Below are 17,176 nucleotides of genomic sequence, written 5' to 3' on the forward strand. Positions count from 1 at the left end.
CAGAGCCTTGCAGGGCCCGAGCAAACCCGACAGGGCCCGAGCAAACCTGACAGGGCACGAAGGAGCCCGACAGGGCCCGAGCAAACCCGACAAGGCCCAACGGATCCCGACAGGGCCTGAGCAAACCTGACAGGGCCCGATGGAGCCCGACAGAGCCCGAGCAAACCCGACAGGGCCCGAGCGAATCTGACAGGGCCCGACGGAGCCCGACAGGATGCAGGCAAACCCGACAGGTCCCGAGCAAACCCGACAAAGCCTGACAAGGCCCGACAGGGCCCGAGCAAACCTGACAGGGCCCGAGAGAACCTGACAGGGCCCGATAGAGCCCGACAGGGCGCGAGCAAACCCGACAGGGGCTGACAAGGCCCGACAGGGCCTGAACAAACCCGACAGGACCCGCCAAAGCCTGATAGGGTCCGATGGAGCCCGACAGGGCCCGAGCAAACCCGACAGGGCTCGAGCAAACCTGACAGGGCTCGATGGAGCCCGACAGGGCCCGAGGAAACCCGACAGGGCCCCACGGAGCCCGATAGGGCCCGAGCAAACCCGACAGGGCCTGATGGAGCCTGACAGGGCCCGGGCAAACCCGACAGGGCCCGACAGAGCCCGACAGGACCCGAGCAAACCCGACAGGGCCCGAGCAAACCCGACAGGGTTCGACAAAGCCTGACAGGGCTCGATGGAGCCCGACAGGGCCCGGTGAAACCGGACAGGGCCCGACGGAGCCTGACAGGGCCCGAGCAAACCCGACAGGGCTCGAGCAAACCTGACAGGGCACGAAGGAGCCCGACAGGGCCCAAGCAAACCCGACAAGGCCCAACGGATCCCGACAGGGCCTGAGCAAACCGGACAGGGCCCGACGGAGCCCGACAGGGCAGGAGCAAACCCGACAGGGCCTGACAGAGCCTGACAGGGCCCGAGCAAACCCGACAGGGCCCGAGCGAATCCAACAGGGCGCGACGGAGCCCGACAGGACGCGGGCAAACCCGACAGGTCCCGAGCAAACCCGACAGGGCCTGACAAGGCCCGACAGGGCCCGAGCAAACCTGACAGGGCCTGACGGAGCCTGACAGGGCCCGAGCAAACCTGACAGGGCCCGAGAGAACCTGACAGGGCCAGACGGAGCCCGACAGGGCGCGAGCAAACCCGACAGGGGCTGACAAGGCCCGACAGGGCCTGAGCAAACCCGACAGGACCCGCCAAAGCCTGATAGGGTCCGATGGAGCCCGACAGGGCCCGAGCAAACCCGACAGGGCCCGAGCAAACCTGACAGGGCTCGATGGAGCCCGACAGGGCCCGAGGAAACCCGACAGGGCGCGACGGAGCCTGACAGGGCCCGAGCAAACCCGACAGGGTTCGACGGAGCCCGACAGGGCCCGAGCAAACCCGACAGGGTCCGACGAAGCCTGACAGGGCTTCAGCAAACCCGACAGGGCCCGAGCAAACCCGACAGGACCCGAGCAAACCCGACAGGGTCCGACGGAGCCCGACAGGGCCCGAGGAAACCAGACAGGGCCCGACAGAGCCCGACAGGGCCCGAGCAAACCCGACAGGGCCCGAGCAAACCCGACAGGGTTCGACAAAGCCTGACAGGGCTTGATGGAGCCCGACAGGGCCCGAGGAAACCCGACAGGGCCCGACGGAACCTGACAGAGCCCGAGCAAACCCGACAGGGCTCGACGGAGCCCGATAGGGCCTGAGCAAACCCGACAGGGCCTGACGGAGCCCGACAGGGCCCGAGCAAACCCGAAAGTGCCCGACGAAGCCTGACAAGGCTCGATGGAGCCCGACAGGGCCCGAGGAAACCCGACAGGGCGCGACAGAGCCCGATAGGGCCCGAGCAAACCTGACAGGGCCCGATGGAGGCCGACAGGGCTCGAGCAAACCCGACAGGGTCCGACGAAGCCTGACAGGGCTTCAGCAAACCCGACATGGCCCGAGCAAACCCGACAGGGCCCGACGGAGCCCGACAGGGGTCGAGCAAACCCGATAGGGCCTGACGGAGCCTGAAAGGGCCCGAGCAAACCTGACAGGGCCCGAGAGAACCTGACAGGGCCCGACGGAGCCCGACAGGGCGCGAGCAAACCCGACAGGGGCTGACAAGGCCTGACAGGGCCTGAACAAACCCGACAGGACCCGCCAAAGCCTGATAGGGTCCGATGGAGCCCGACAGGGCCCGAGCAAACCCGACAGGGCCCGAGAGAACCTGACAGGGCTCGATGGAGCCCGACAGGGCCCGAGGAAACCCGACAGGGCCCCACGGAGCCCGATAGGGCCCGAGCAAACCCGACAGGGCCTGATGGAGCCTGACAGGGCCCGGGCAAACCCGACAGGGCCCGACAGAGCCCGACAGGACCCGAGCAAACCCGACAGGGCCCGAGCAAACCCGACAGGGTTCGACAAAGCCTGACAGGGCTCGATGGAGCCCGACAGGGCCCGGTGAAACCGGACAGGGCCCGACGGAGCCTGACAGGGCCCGAGCAAACCCGACAGGGCTCGAGCAAACCTGACAGGGCACGAAGGAGCCCGACAGGGCCCAAGCAAACCCGACAAGGCACAACGGATCCCGACAGGGCCTGAGCAAACCGGACAGGGCCCGACGGAGCCCGACAGGGCACGAGCAAACCCGACAGGGCCTGATTGAGCCCGATAGGGCCCGAGCAACCCCGACAGGGCCTGACGGAGCCTGACAGGTCCCGAGCAAACCCGACAGGGCACGCTGGAGCTTGACAGAGCCCGAGCAAACCCGACAGGGCCCGACAAGGCCCGACAGGGCTCGAGCAAACCTGACACGTCCTGACAAAGCCTGACAGGGCCCGACGGAGCCCGCCATGGCCCGAGCAAACCCGAAAGAGCCCGACGGAGCCTGACAGGGCTCAGTGGAGTCCGACAGGGCCCGAGGAAACCCGACAGGGCCCGACGGAGCCCGATAAAGCCCGAGCAAACCCGACAGGGCCCGATGGAGCCTGACAGGGCTCGAACAAACCCGACAGGGCCTGAGCAAATCCGACAGGGCCCGACGGAGCCCGACAGGGCCCGAGCAAACCCGAAAGGGCCCGACGGAGCCTGACACGGCTCGATGGAGCCCGACAGGGCCCGAGGAAACCCGACAGGGCCCCACGGAGCCCGACAGGGCCCGAGCAAACCCGACAGGGCCTGACGGAGCCCGACAGGGCCCGAGCAAACCCGACAGGGCACGCTGGAGCCCGACAGAGCCCGAGCAAACCCGACAGGGCCTGACAAGGCCCGACAGGGCCCGAGCAAACCTGACACGACCTGACAAAGCCTGACAGGGCCCGACGGAGCCCGACAGGGCTTGAGCAAACCCGAAAGAGCCCGACGGAGCCTGACAGGGCTCGATGGAGCCCGACAGGGCTCGAGGAAACCCGACAGGGCCCCACGGAGCCCGATAGGGCCCGAGCAAACCCAACAGGGCCTGATGGAGCCTGACAGGGCCTGGGCAAACCCGACAGGGCACGCTGGAGCCCGACAGAGCCCGAGCAAACCCAACAGGGCCCGACAAGGCCCGACAGGGCCCGAGCAAACCTGACAGGACCTGACAAAGCCTAACAGGGCCCAACGGAGCCCGACAGGGCCTGAGCAAACCCGAAAGAGCCCGACGGAGCCTGACAGGGCTCGATAGAGTCCGACAGGGCCCGAGGAAACCCGACAGGGCCTGACAGAACCCGAGAGGGCCCGACGGAACCCGAGAGAGCCCGAGGAAATCCGACAGGGCTTGACAGAGCCCGACAGGACCCGAGCAAACCCGACAGGGCCCGAGCAAACCCGACAGGGTTCGACAAAGCCTGACAGGGCTCGATGGAGCCCGACAGGGCCCGAGGAAACCCGACAGGGCCCGACGGAGCCTGACAGGGCCCGAGCAAACCCGACAGGGCTCGACGGAACCCGAGAGGGCTCGACGGAACCCGAGAGGGCCCGAGGGAATCCGACAGGGCCTGACGGAGCCTGACAGGGCCCGAGCAAACCCGACAGGGCCCGACAGAGCCCGACAGGACCCGAGCAAACCCGACAGGGCCCGAGCAAACCCGACAGGGTTCGACAAAGCCTGACAGGGCTCGATGGAGCCCGACAAGGCCCGAGGAAACCCGACAGGGCCCGACGGAGCCTGACAGGGCCCGAGCAAACCCGACAGGGCTCGACGGAGCCTGACAGGGCCCGAGCAAACCCGACAGGGCCCGAGCAAACCTGACAGGGCACGAAGGAGCCCGACAGGGCCTGAGCAAACCTGACAGGGCCCAACAGAGCCCGACAGGGCCCGAGCTAATCCGACAGGGCCTGACGGAGCCTGACAGGTCCCGAGCAAACCCGACAGGGCTCGACGGAGCCTTACAGGGCCCGAGCAAACCCGACAGGGCCCGAGCAAACCTGACAGGGCACGAAGGAGCCCGACAGGGCCCGAGCAAACCCGACAAGGCCCAACGGATCCCGACAGGGCCTGAGCAAACCTGACAGGGCCCGACGGAGCCCGACAGAGCCCGAGCAAACCCGACAGGGCCCGAGCGAATCTGACAGGGCCCGACGGAGCCCGACAGGATGCGGGCAAACCCGACAGGTCCCGAGCAAACCGGACAAAGCCTGACAAGGCCTGACAGGGCCCGAGCAAACCAGACAGGGCCTGACGGAGACCGACAGGGCTCCAGCAAACCCGATAGGGCCTGACGGAGCCTGACAGGGCCCGAGTAAACCTAAAAGGGCCCGAGAGAACCTGACAGGGCCCGACGGAGCCCGACAGGGCACGAGCAAACCCGACAGGGGCTGACAAGGCCCGACAGGGCCTGAGCAAACCCGACAGGACCCGCCAAAGCCTGATAGGGTCTGATGGAGCCCGACAGGGCCCGAGCAAACCCGACAGGGCTCGAGCAAACCTGACAGGGCTCGATGGAGCCCGACAGGGCCCGAGGAAACCCGACAGGGCCCCACGGAGCCCGATAGGGCCCGAGCAAACCCGACAGGGCCTGATGGAGCCTGACAGGGCCCGGGCAAACCCGACAGGGCACGCTGGAGCCCGACAGAGCCCGAGCAAACCCAACAGGGCCCGACAAGGCCCGACAGGGCCCGAGCAAACCTGACACGACCTGACAAAGCCTGACAGGGCCCGACGGAGCCCAACAGGGCCTGAGCAAACCCGAAAGAGCCTGACGGAGCCTGACAGGGCTCGATAGAGTCCGACAGGGCCCGAAGAAACCCGACAGGGCCCGACGGAACCCGAGAGGGCCCGACGGAACCCGAGAGGGCCCGAGGAAATCCGACAGGGCCCGACGGAGCCTGACAGGGCCCGAGCAAACCCGAAAGGGCCCGACGGAGCCTGACAGGGCTCGATGGAGCCCGACAGGGCCCGAGGAAACCCGACAGGGCCTGATTGAGCCCGATAGGGCCCGAGCAACCCCGACAGGGCTCGACGGAGCCTGACAGGGCCCGGGCAAACCCGACAGGGCACGCTGGAGCCCGACAGAGCCCGAGAAAACCCGACAGGGCCCGACAAGGCCCGACAGGGCCCGAGCAAACCTGACACGTCCTGACAAAGCCTGACAGGGCCCGTCGGAGCCCGCCAGGGCCCGAGCAAACCCGAAAGAGCCCGACGGAGCCTGACAGGGCTCAGTGGAGTCCGACAGGGCCCGAGGAAACCCGACAGGGCCCGACGGAGCCCGATAGGGCCCGAGCAAACCCGACAGGGCCCGATGGAGCCTGACAGGGCTCGAACAAACCCGACAGGGCCTGAGCAAATCCGACAGGGCCCGACGGAGCCCGACAGGGCCCGAGCAAACCCGAAAGGGCCCGACGGAGCCTGACACGGCTCGATGGAGCCCGACAGGGCCCGAGGAAACCCGACAGGGCCCCACGGAGCCCGACAGGGCCCGAGCAAACCCGACAGGGCCTGACGGAGCCCGACAGGGCCCGAGCAAACCCGACAGGGCACGCTGGAGCCCGACAGAGCCCGAGCAAACCCGACAGGGCCTGACAAGGCCCGACAGGGCCCGAGCAAACCTGACACGACCTGACAAAGCCTGACAGGGCCCGACGGAGCCCGACAGGGCTTGAGCAAACCCGAAAGAGCCCGACGGAGCCTGACAGGGCTCGATGGAGCCCGACAGGGCTCGAGGAAACCCGACAGGGCCCCACGGAGCCCGATAGGGCCCGAGCAAACCCGACAGGGCCTGATGGAGCCTGACAGGGCCTGGGCAAACCCGACAGGGCACGCTGGAGCCCGACAGAGCCCGAGCAAACCCAACAGGGCCCGACAAGGCCCGACAGGGCCCGAGCAAACCTGACAGGACCTGACAAAGCCTAACAGGGCCCAACGGAGCCCGACAGGGCCTGAGCAAACCCGAAAGAGCCCGACGGAGCCTGACAGGGCTCGATACAGTCCGACAGGGCCCGAGGAAACCCGACAGGGCCTGACAGAACCCGACAGGGCCCGACGGAACCCGAGAGAGCCCGAGGAAATCCGACAGGGCTTGACAGAGCCCGACAGGACACGAGCAAACCCGACAGGGCCCGAGCAAACCCGACAGGGTTCGACAAAGCCTGACAGGGCTCGATGGAGCCCGACAGGGCCCGAGGAAACCCGACAGGGCCCGACGGAGCCTGACAGGGCCCGAGCAAACCCGACCGGGCTCGACGGAACCCGAGAGGGCTCGACGGAACCCGACAGGGCCCGAGGGAATCCGACAGGGCCTGACGGAGCCTGACAGGGCCCGAACAAACCCGACAGGGCCCGACAGAGCCCGACAGGACCCGAGCAAACCCGACAGGGCCCGAGCAAACCCGACAGGGTTCGACAAAGTCTGACAGGGCTCGATGGAGCCCGACAAGGCCCGAGGAAACCCGACAGGGCCCGACGGAGCCTGACAGGGCCCGAGCAAACCCGACAGGGCTCGACGGAGCCTGACAGGGCCCGAGCAAACCCGACAGGGCCCGAGCAAACCTGACAGGGCACGAAGGAGCCCGACAGGGCCTGAGCAAACCTGACAGGGCCCAACAGAGCCCGACAGGGCACTAGCAAATCCGACAGGGCCTGACGGAGCCTGACAGGGCCCGAGCAAACCCGACAGGGCTCGACGGAGCCTTACAGGGCCCGAGCAAACCCGACAGGGCCCGAGCAAACCTGACAGGGCACGAAGGAGCCCGACAGGGCCCGAGCAAACCCGACAAGGCCCAACGAAACCCGACAGGGCCTGAGCAAACCTGACAGGGCCCGACGGAGCCCGACAGGGCACGAGCAAACCCGACAGGGCCTGACGGAGCCTGACAGGGCCCGAGCAAACCCGACAGGGCCCGAGCGAATCTGACAGGGCCCGACGGAGCCCGACAGGACGCGGGCAAACCCGACAGGTCCCGAGCAAACCCGACAGGGCCTGACAAGGCCCGACAGGGCCCGAGCAAACCTGACAGGGCCTGACGGAGCCCGACAGGGCTCGAGCAAACCCGATAGGGCCTGACGGAGCCTGACAGGGCCCGAGCAAACCTGACAGGGCCCAAGAGAACCTGACAGGGCCCGACGGAGCCCGACAGGGCGCGAGCAAACCCGACAGGGCCCGAGCAAACCTGACAGGGCTCGATGGAGCCCGACAGGGCCCGAGGAAACCCAACAGGGCGCGACAGAGCCTGACAGGGCCCGAGCAAACCCGACATAGTTCGAGGGAGCCCGACAGGGCCCGAGCAAACCCGACAGGGTCCGACGAAGCCTGACAGGGCTTCAGCAAACCCGACAGGGCCCGAGGAAACCCGACAGGACCCGAGCAAACCCGACAGGGTCCGAGGGAGCCCGACAGGGCCCGAGGAAACCGGACAGGGCCCGACAGAGCCCGACAGGGCCCGAGCAAACCCGACAGGGCCCGAACAAACCCGACAGGGTTCGACAAAGCCTGACAGGGCTCGATGGAGCCTGACAGGGCCCGAGGAAACCCGACAGGGCCCGACGGAGCCTGACAGGGCCCGAGCAAACCCGACAGGGTTCGACGGAGCCCGACAGAGCCCGAGCAAACCCGACAGGGTCCGACGAAGCCTGACAGGGCTTCAGCAAACCCGACAGGGCCCGAGCAAAACCGACAGGACCCGAGCAAACCCGACAGGGTCCGAGGGAGCCCGACAGGGCCCGAGGAAACCAGACAGGGCCCGACAGATCCCGACAGGGCCCGAGCAAACCCGACAGGGCCCGAGCAAACCCGACAGGGTTCGACAAAGCCTGACAGGGCTTGATGGAGCCCGACAGGGCCCGAGGAAGCCCGACAGGGCCCGACGGAGCCTGACAGAGCCCGAGCAAACCCGACAGGGCTCAACGGAGCCCGATAGGGCCCGAGCAAACCAGACAGGGCCCGATGGAGCCCGACAGGGCTCGAACAAACCCGACAGGGCCTGAGCAAATTCAACAGGGCCCGACGGAGCCCGACAGGGCCCGAGGAAACCCGACAGGGCCCCACGGAGCCCGATAGGGCCCGAGCAAACCCGACAGGGCCTGATGGAGCCTGACAGGGCCCGGGCAAACCCGACAGGGCACGATGGAGCCCGACAGAGCCCGAGCAAACCCAACAGGGCCCGACAAGGCCCGACAGGGCCCGAGCAAACCTGACAGGACCTGACAAAACCTGACAGGGCCCGACGGAGCCCGACAGGGCTTGAGCAAACCCGAAAGAGCCCGACGGAGCCTGACAGGGCTCGATAGAGTCCGACAGGGCCCGAGGAAACCCGACAGGTCCCGACGGAACCCGAGAGGGCCCGACAGAACCCGAGAGGGCCCGAGGAAATCCGACAGGGCTTGACAGAGCCCGACAGGACCCGAGCAAACCCGACAAAGCCCGAGCAAACCCGACAGGGTTCGACAAAGCCTGACAGGGCTCGATGGAGCCCGACAGGGCCCGAGCAAACCCGACAGGGCCCGACGGAGCCTGACAGGGCCCGAGCAAACCCGACAGGGCTCGACGGAGCCTTACAGGGCCCGAGCAAACCCGACAGGGCCCGAGCAAACCTGACAGGGCACGAAGGAGCCCGACAGGGCCCGAGCAAACCCGACAAGGCCCAACGAAACCCGACAGGGCCTGAGCAAACCTGACAGGGCCCGACGGAGCCCGACAGGGCACGAGCAAACCCGACAGGGCCTGACGGAGCCTGACAGGGCCCGAGCAAACCCGACAGGGCCCGAGCGAATCTGACAGGGCCTGACGGAGCCCGACAGGACGCGGGCAAACCCGACAGGTCCCGAGCAAACCCGACAGGGCCTGACAAGGCCCGACAGGGCCCAAGCAAACCTGACAGGGCCTGACGGAGCCTGACAGGGCTCAAGCAAACCCGATAGGGCCTGACGAAGCCTGACAGGGCCCGAGCAAACCTGACAGGGCCCAAGAGAACCTGACAGGGCCCGACGGAGCCCGACAGGGCGCGAGCAAACCCGACAGGGGCTGACAAGGCCCGACAGGGCCTGAGCAAACCCGACAGGACCCGCCAAAGCCTGATAGGGTCCGATGGAGCCCGACAGGGCCCGAGCAAACCCGACAGGGCCCGAGCAAACCTGACAGGGCTCGATGGAGCCCGACAGGGCCCGCGGAAACCCAACAGGGCGCGACAGAGCCTGGCAGGGCCTGAGCAAACCCGACAGGGTTCGACGGAGCCCGACAGGGCCCGAGCAAACCCGACAGGGTCCGACGAAGCCTGACAGGGCTTCAGCAAACCCGACAGGGCCCAAGGAAACCCGACAGGACCCGAGCAAACCCGACAGGGTCCGAGGGAGCCCGACAGGGCCCGAGGAAACCGGACAGGGCCCGACAGAGCCCGACAGGGCTCGAGCAAACCCGACAGGGCCCGAGCAAACCCGACAGGGTTCGACAAAGCCTGACAGGGCTCGATGGAGCCCGACAGGGCCCGAGGAAACCCGACAGGGCCCGACGGAGCCTGACAGGGCCCGAGCAAACCCGACAGGGCTCGACGGAGCCTTACAGGGCCCGAGCAAACCCGACAGGGCCCGAGCAAACCTGACAGGGCACGAAGGAGTCCGATAGGGCCCGAGCAAACCCGACAAGGCCCAACGAAACCCGACAGGGCCTGAGCAAACCTGACAGGGCCCGACGGAGCCCGACAGGGCACGAGCAAACCCGACAGGGCCTGACGGAGCCTGACAGGGCCCGAGCAAACCCGACAGGGCCCGAGCGAATCTGACAGGGCCCGACGGAGCCCGACAGGACGCGGGCAAACCCGACAGGTCCCGAGCAAACCCGACAGGGCCTGACAAGGCCCGACAGGGCCCGAGCAAACCTGACAGGGCCTGACGGACCCCGACAGGGGTCGAGCAAACCCGATAGGGCCTGACGGAGCCTGACAGGGCCCGAGCAAACCTGACAGGGCCCGAGAGAACCTGACAGGGCCCGACGGAGCCCGACAGGGCCCGAGCAAACCCGACAGGGGCTGACAAGGCCCGACAGGGCCTGAGCAAACCCGACAGGACCCGCCAAAGCCTGATAGGGTCCGATGGAGCCCGACAGGGCCTGAGGAAACCCGACAGGGCGCGACGGAGCCTGACAGGGCCCGAGCAAACCCGACAGGGTTCGACGGAGCCCGACAGGGCCCGAGCAAACCGACAGGGCCCAACGGAGCCCGACAGGGCCCAAGGAAACCAGACAGGGCCCGACAGAGCCCGACAGGGCCCGAGCAAACCCGAGAGGGCCTGAGCAAACCCGACAGGGTTCGACAAAGCCTGACAGGGCTCGATGGAGCCCGACAGGGCCCAAGGAAACCCGACAGGGCCTGACGGAGCCCGACAGTGCCCAAGCAAACCTGACAGGGCCCGACGGAGCCCGACAGGGCACGAGCAAACCAGACAGGGCCTGACGGAGCCTGACAGGGCCCGAGCAAACCCGACAGGGCCCAACGGATCCCGACAGGGCCCAAGCAAACCTGACAGGGCCCGACGGAGCCCGACAGGGCACGAGCTAACTCGACAGAGCCTGACGTAGCCTGACAGGGCCCGAGCAAACCCGACAGGGCCCGAGCGAAACTGACAGGTCCCGACGGAGCCCGACAGGACGTGGGCAAACCCGACAGGGCCCGAGCAAACCCGACAGGGCCAGACAAGACCCGACAGGGCCTGAGCAAACCCGACAGGACCCGACAAAGCCTGACAGGGCTCGATGGAGCCCGACAGGGCCCAAGGAAACCCGACAGGGCCCGACGGAGCCCGATAGGGCCCGAGCAAACCCGACAGGGCCTGACGGAGCCCGACAGGGCCCGAGCAAACCTGAAAGGGCCCGACGAAGCCTGACAGGGCTCGATGGAGCCCGACAGGGCCCGAGGAAACCCGACAGGGCCCGACGGAGCCCGATAGGGCCCGAGCAAACCCGACAGGGCCCGATGGAGCCCGACAGGGCTCGAACAAACCCGACAGGGCCTGAGCAAATCCGACAGGGCCCGACAGAGCCCGACAGAGCCCGACAGGGCCCGAGCAAACCCGAAAGGGCCCGACGGAGCCTGACAGGGCTCGATGGAGCCCGACAGGGCCCGAGGAAACCCGACAGGGCCCCAGGGAGCCCGATAGGGCCCGAGCAAACCCGACAGGGCCTGACGGAGCCCGACAGGGCCCGAGCAAACCCGACAGGGCACGCTGGAGCCCGACAGAGCCCGAGCAAACCCGACAGGGCCCGAGAAGGCCCAACAGGGCCCGAGCAAACCTGACACGACCTGACAAAGCCTGACAGGGCCCGACGGAGCCCGACAGGGCTTGAGCAAACCCGAAAGAGCCCGACGGAGCCTGACAGGGCTCGATGGAGCCCGACAGGGCCTGAGGAAACCCGACAGGGCCCGACGGAGCCTGACAGGGCCCGAGCAAACCCGAAAGGGCCCGACAGAGCCCGACAGGACCCGAGCAAACCCGACAGGGCCCGAGCAAACCCGACAGGGTTCGACAAAGCCTGACAGGGCTCGATGGAGACCGACAGGGCCCGAGGAAACCCGACAGGGCCCGACGGAGCCTGACAGGGCCTGAGCAAACCCGACAGGGCTCGACAGAGCCTTGCAGGGCCCGAGCAAACCCGACAGGGCCCGAGCAAACCTGACAGGGCACGAAGGAGCCCGACAGGGCCCGAGCAAACCCGACAAGGCCCAACCGATCCCGACAGGGCCTGAGCAAACCTGACAGGGCCCGACGGAGCCCGACAGAGCCCGAGCAAACCCGACAGGGCCCGAGCGAATCTGACAGGGCCCGACGGAGCCCGACAGGATGCAGGCAAACCCGACAGGTCCCGAGCAAACCCGACAAAGCCTGACAAGGCCCGACAGGGCCCGAGCAAACCTGACAGGGCCTGACGGAGCCTGACAGGGCCCGAGCAAACCTGACAGGGCCCGAGAGAACCTGACAGGGCCCGACGGAGCCCGACAGGGCGCGAGCAAACCCGACAGGGGCTGACAAGGCCCGACAGGGCCTGAACAAACCCGACAGGACCCGCCAAAGCCTGATAGGGTCCGATGGAGCCCGACAGGGCCCGAGCAAACCCGACAGGGCTCGAGCAAACCTGACAGGGCTCGATGGAGCCCGACAGGGCCCGAGAAAACCCGACAGGGCCCCACGGAGCCCGATAGGGCCCGAGCAAACCCGACAGGGCCTGATGGAGCCTGACAGGGCCCGGGCAAACCCGACAGGGCCCGACAGAGCCCGACAGGACCCGAGCAAACCCGACAGGGCCCGAGCAAACCCGACAGGGTTCGACAAAGCCTGACAGGGCTCGATGGAGCCCGACAGGGCCCGGTGAAACCGGACAGGGCCCGACGGAGCCTGACAGGGCCCGAGCAAACCCGACAGGGCTCGAGCAAACCTGACAGGGCACGAAGGAGCCCGACAGGGCCCAAGCAAACCCGACAAGGCCCAACGGATCCCGACAGGGCCTGAGCAAACCGGACAGGGCCCGACGGAGCCCGACAGGGCACGAGCAAACCCGACAGGGCCTGACGGAGCCTGACAGGGCCCGAGCAAACCCGACAGGGCCCGAGCGAATCCAACAGGGCGCGACGGAGCCCGACAGGACGTGGGCAAACCCGACAGGTCCCGAGCAAACCCGACAGGGCCTGACAAGGCCCGACAGGGCCCGAGCAAACCTGACAGGGCCTGACGGAGCCTGACAGGGCCCGAGCAAACCTGACAGGGCCCGAGAGAACCTGACAGGGCCCGACGGAGCCCGACAGGGCGCGAGCAAACCCGACAGGGGCTGACAAGGCCCGACAGGGCCTGAGCAAACCCGACAGGACCCGCCAAAGCCTGATAGGGTCCGATGGAGCCCGACAGGGCCCGAGCAAACCCGACAGGGCCCGAGCAAACCTGACAGGGCTCGATGGAGCCCGACAGGGCCCGAGGAAACCCGACAGGGCGCGACGGAGCCTGACAGGGCCCGAGCAAACCCGACAGGGTTCGACGGAGCACGACAGGGCCCGAGCAAACCCGACAGGGTCCGACGAAGCCTGACAGGGCTTCAGCAAACCCGACAGGGCCCGAGCAAACCCGACAGGACCCGAGCAAACCCGACAGGGTCCGACGGAGCCCGACAGGGCCCGAGGAAACCAGACAGGGCCCGACAGAGCCCGACAGGGCCCGAGCAAACCCGACAGGGCCCGAGCAAACCCGACAGGGTTCGACAAAGCCTGACAGGGCTTGATGGAGCCCGACAGGGCCCGAGGAAACCCGACAGGGCCCGACGGAGCCTGACAGAGCCCGAGCAAACCCGACAGGGCTCGACGGAGCCCGATAGGGCCTGAGCAAACCCGACAGGGCCTGACGGAGCCCGACAGGGCCCGAGCAAACCCGAAAGTGCCCGACGAAGCCTGACAGGGCTCGATGGAGCCCGACAGGGCCCGAGGAAACCCGACAGGGCGCGACAGAGCCCGATAGGGCCCGAGCAAACCTGACAGGGCCCGATGGAGGCCGACAGGGCTCGAGCAAACCCGACAGGGTCCGACAAAGCCTGACAGGGCTTCAGCAAACCCGACATGGCCCGAGCAAAGCCGACAGGGCCCGACGGAGCCCGACAGGGGTCGAGCAAACACGATAGGGCCTGACGGAGCATGACAGGGCCCGAGCAAACCTGACAGGGCCCGAGAGAACCTGACAGGGCCCGACGGAGCCCGACAGGGCGCGAGCAAACCCGACAGGGGCTGACAAGGCCCGACAGGGCCTGAGCAAACCCGACAGGACCCGCCAAAGCCTGATAGGGTCCGATGGAGCCCGACAGGGCCTGAGGAAACCCGACAGGGCGCGACGGAGCCTGACAGGGCCCGAGCAAACCCGACAGGGTTCGACGGAGCCTGACAGGGCCCGAGCAAACCGACAGGGCCCAACGGAGCCCGACAGGGCCCGAGGAAACCAGACAGGGCCCGACAGAGCCCGACAGGGCCCGAGCAAACCCGAGAGGGCCTGAGCAAACCCGACAGGGTTCGACAAAGCCTGACAGGGCTCGATGGAGCCCGACAGGGCCCAAGGAAACCCGACAGGGCCTGACGGAGCCCGACAGTGCCCAAGCAAACCTGACAGGGCCCGACGGAGCCCGACAGGGCACGAGCAAACCAGACAGGGCCTGACGGAGCCTGACAGGGCCCGAGCAAACCCGACAGGGCCCAACGGATCCCGACAGGGCCCAAGCAAACCTGACAGGGCCCGACGGAGCCCGACAGGGCACAAGCTAACTCGACAGAGCCTGACGTAGCCTGACAGGGCCCGAGCAAACCCGACAGGGCCCGAGCGAAACTGACAGTGCCCGACGGAGCCCGACAGGACGTGGGCAAACCCGACAGGGCCCGAGCAAACCCGACAGGGCCAGACAAGACCCGACAGGGCCCGAGCAAACCCGACAGGACCCGACAAAGCCTGACAGGGCTCGATGGAGCCCGACAGGGCCCAAGGAAACCCGACAGGGCCCGACGGAGCCCGATAGGGCCCGAGCAAACCCGACAGGGCCTGACGGAGCCCGACAGGGCCCGAGCAAACCTGAAAGGGCCCGACAAAGCCTGACAGGGCTCGATGGAGCCCGACAGGGCCCGAGGAAACCCGACAGGGCCCGACGGAGCCCGATAGGGCCCGAGCAAACCCGACAGGGCCCGATGGAGCCCGACAGCGCTCGAACAAACCCGACAGGGCCTGAGCAAATCCGACAGGGCCCGACAGAGCCCGACAGAGCCTGACAGGGCCCGAGCAAACCCGAAAGAGCCCGACGGAGCCCGACAGGGCTCGATGGAGCCCGACAGGGCCCGAGGAAACCCGACAGGGCCCCACGGAGCCCGATAGGGCCCGAGCAAACCCGACAGGGCCTGACGGAGCCCGACAGGGCCCGAGCAAACCCGACAGGGCACGCTGGAGCCCGACAGAGCCCGAGGAAACCCGACAGGGCCCGACAAGGCCCGACAGGGCCCGAGCAAACCTGACACGACCTGACAAAGCCTGACAGGGCCCGACGGAGCCCGACAGGGCTTGAGCAAACCCGACAGGGCCCGACGGAGCCTGACAGGGCCCGAGCAAACCCGAAAGGGCTCGACAGAGCCCGACAGGACCCGAGCAAACCCGACAGGGCCCGAGCAAACCCGACAGGGTTCGACAAAGCCTGACAGGGCTCGATGGAGACCGACAGGGCCCGAGGAAACCCGACAGGGCCCGACGGAGCCTGACAGGGCCTGAGCAAACCCGACAGGGCTCGACAGAGCCTTGCAGGGCCCGAGCAAACCCGACAGGGCCCGAGCAAACCTGACAGGGCTCGATGAAGCCCGACAGGGCCCGAGCAAACCCGACAAGGCCCAACGGATCCCGACAGGGCCTGAGCAAACCTGACAGGGCCCGACGGAGCCCGACAGAGCCCGAGCAAACCCGACAGGGCCCTAGCGAATCTGACAGGGCCCGACGGAGCCCGACAGGATGCAGGCAAACCCGACAGGTCCCGAGCAAACCCGACAAAGCCTGACAAGGCCCGACAGGGCCCGAGCAAACCTGACAGGGCCTGACGGAGCCCGACAGGGCTCGAGCAAACCCGATAGGGCCTGACGGAGCCTGACAGGGCCCGAGCAAACCTGAAAGGGCCCGAGAGAACCTGACAGGGCCCGACGGAGCCCGACAGGGCGCGAGCAAACCCGACAGGGACTGACAAGGCCCGACAGGGCCTGAGCAAACCCGACAGGACCCGCCAAAGCCTGATAGGGTCCGATGGAGCCCGACAGGGCCCGAGCAAACCCGACAGGGCTCGAGCAAACCTGACAGGGCTCGATGGAGCCCGACAGGGCCCGAGGAAACCCGACAGGGCCCCACGGAGCCCGATAGGGCCCGAGCAAACCCGACAGGGCCTGATGGAGCCTGACAGGGCCCGGGCAAACCCGACAGGGCACGCTGGAGCCCGACAGAGCCCGAGCAAACCCAACAGGGCCCGACAAGGCCCGACAGGGCCCGAGCAAACCTGACAGGACCTGACAAAGCCTGACAGGGCCCGACGGAGCCCAACAGGGCCTGAGCAAACCCGAAAGAGCCTGACGGAGCCTGACAGGGCTCGATAGAGTCCGACAGGGCCCGAAGAAACCCGACAGGGCCCCACGGAACCCGAGAGGGCCCGACGGAACCCGAGAGGGCCCGAGGAAATCCGACAGGGCCCGACGGAGCCTGACAGGGCCCGAGCAAACCCGACAGGGCCCGACGGAGCCCGACAGGACCCGAGCAAACCCGACAGGGCCCGAGCAAACCCGACAGGGTACGACAAAGCCTGACAGGGCTCGATGGAGCCCGACAGGGCCCGGGGAAACCCGACAGGGCCCGACGGAGCCTGACAGGGCCCGAGCAAACCCGACAGGGCTCGAGCACACCTGACAGGGCACGAAGGAGCCCGACAGGGCCCGAGCAAACCCGACAAGGCCCAACGGATCCCGACAGGGCCTGAGCAAACCTGACAGGGCCCGACGGAGCCCGACAAAGCACGAGCAAACCCGACAGGGCCTGACGGAGCCTGACAGGGCCCGAGCAAACCCGACAGGGCCCGAGCGAATCCGACAGGGCGCGACGGAGCCCGACAGGACGCGGGCAAACCCGACAGGTCCCGAGCAAACCCGACAGGGCCTGACAAGACCCGACAGCGCCCGAGCAAACCTGACAGGGCCTGACGGAGCCCGACAGGGCCCGAGCAAACCTGACAGGGCCCGAGAGAACCTGACAGGGCCC

This window comes from Patagioenas fasciata, unplaced genomic scaffold (genome assembly GCF_037038585.1).
Source record: "Patagioenas fasciata isolate bPatFas1 unplaced genomic scaffold, bPatFas1.hap1 Unplaced_1, whole genome shotgun sequence".
In the NCBI taxonomy this organism is placed as follows: Eukaryota; Metazoa; Chordata; class Aves; order Columbiformes; family Columbidae; genus Patagioenas; species Patagioenas fasciata.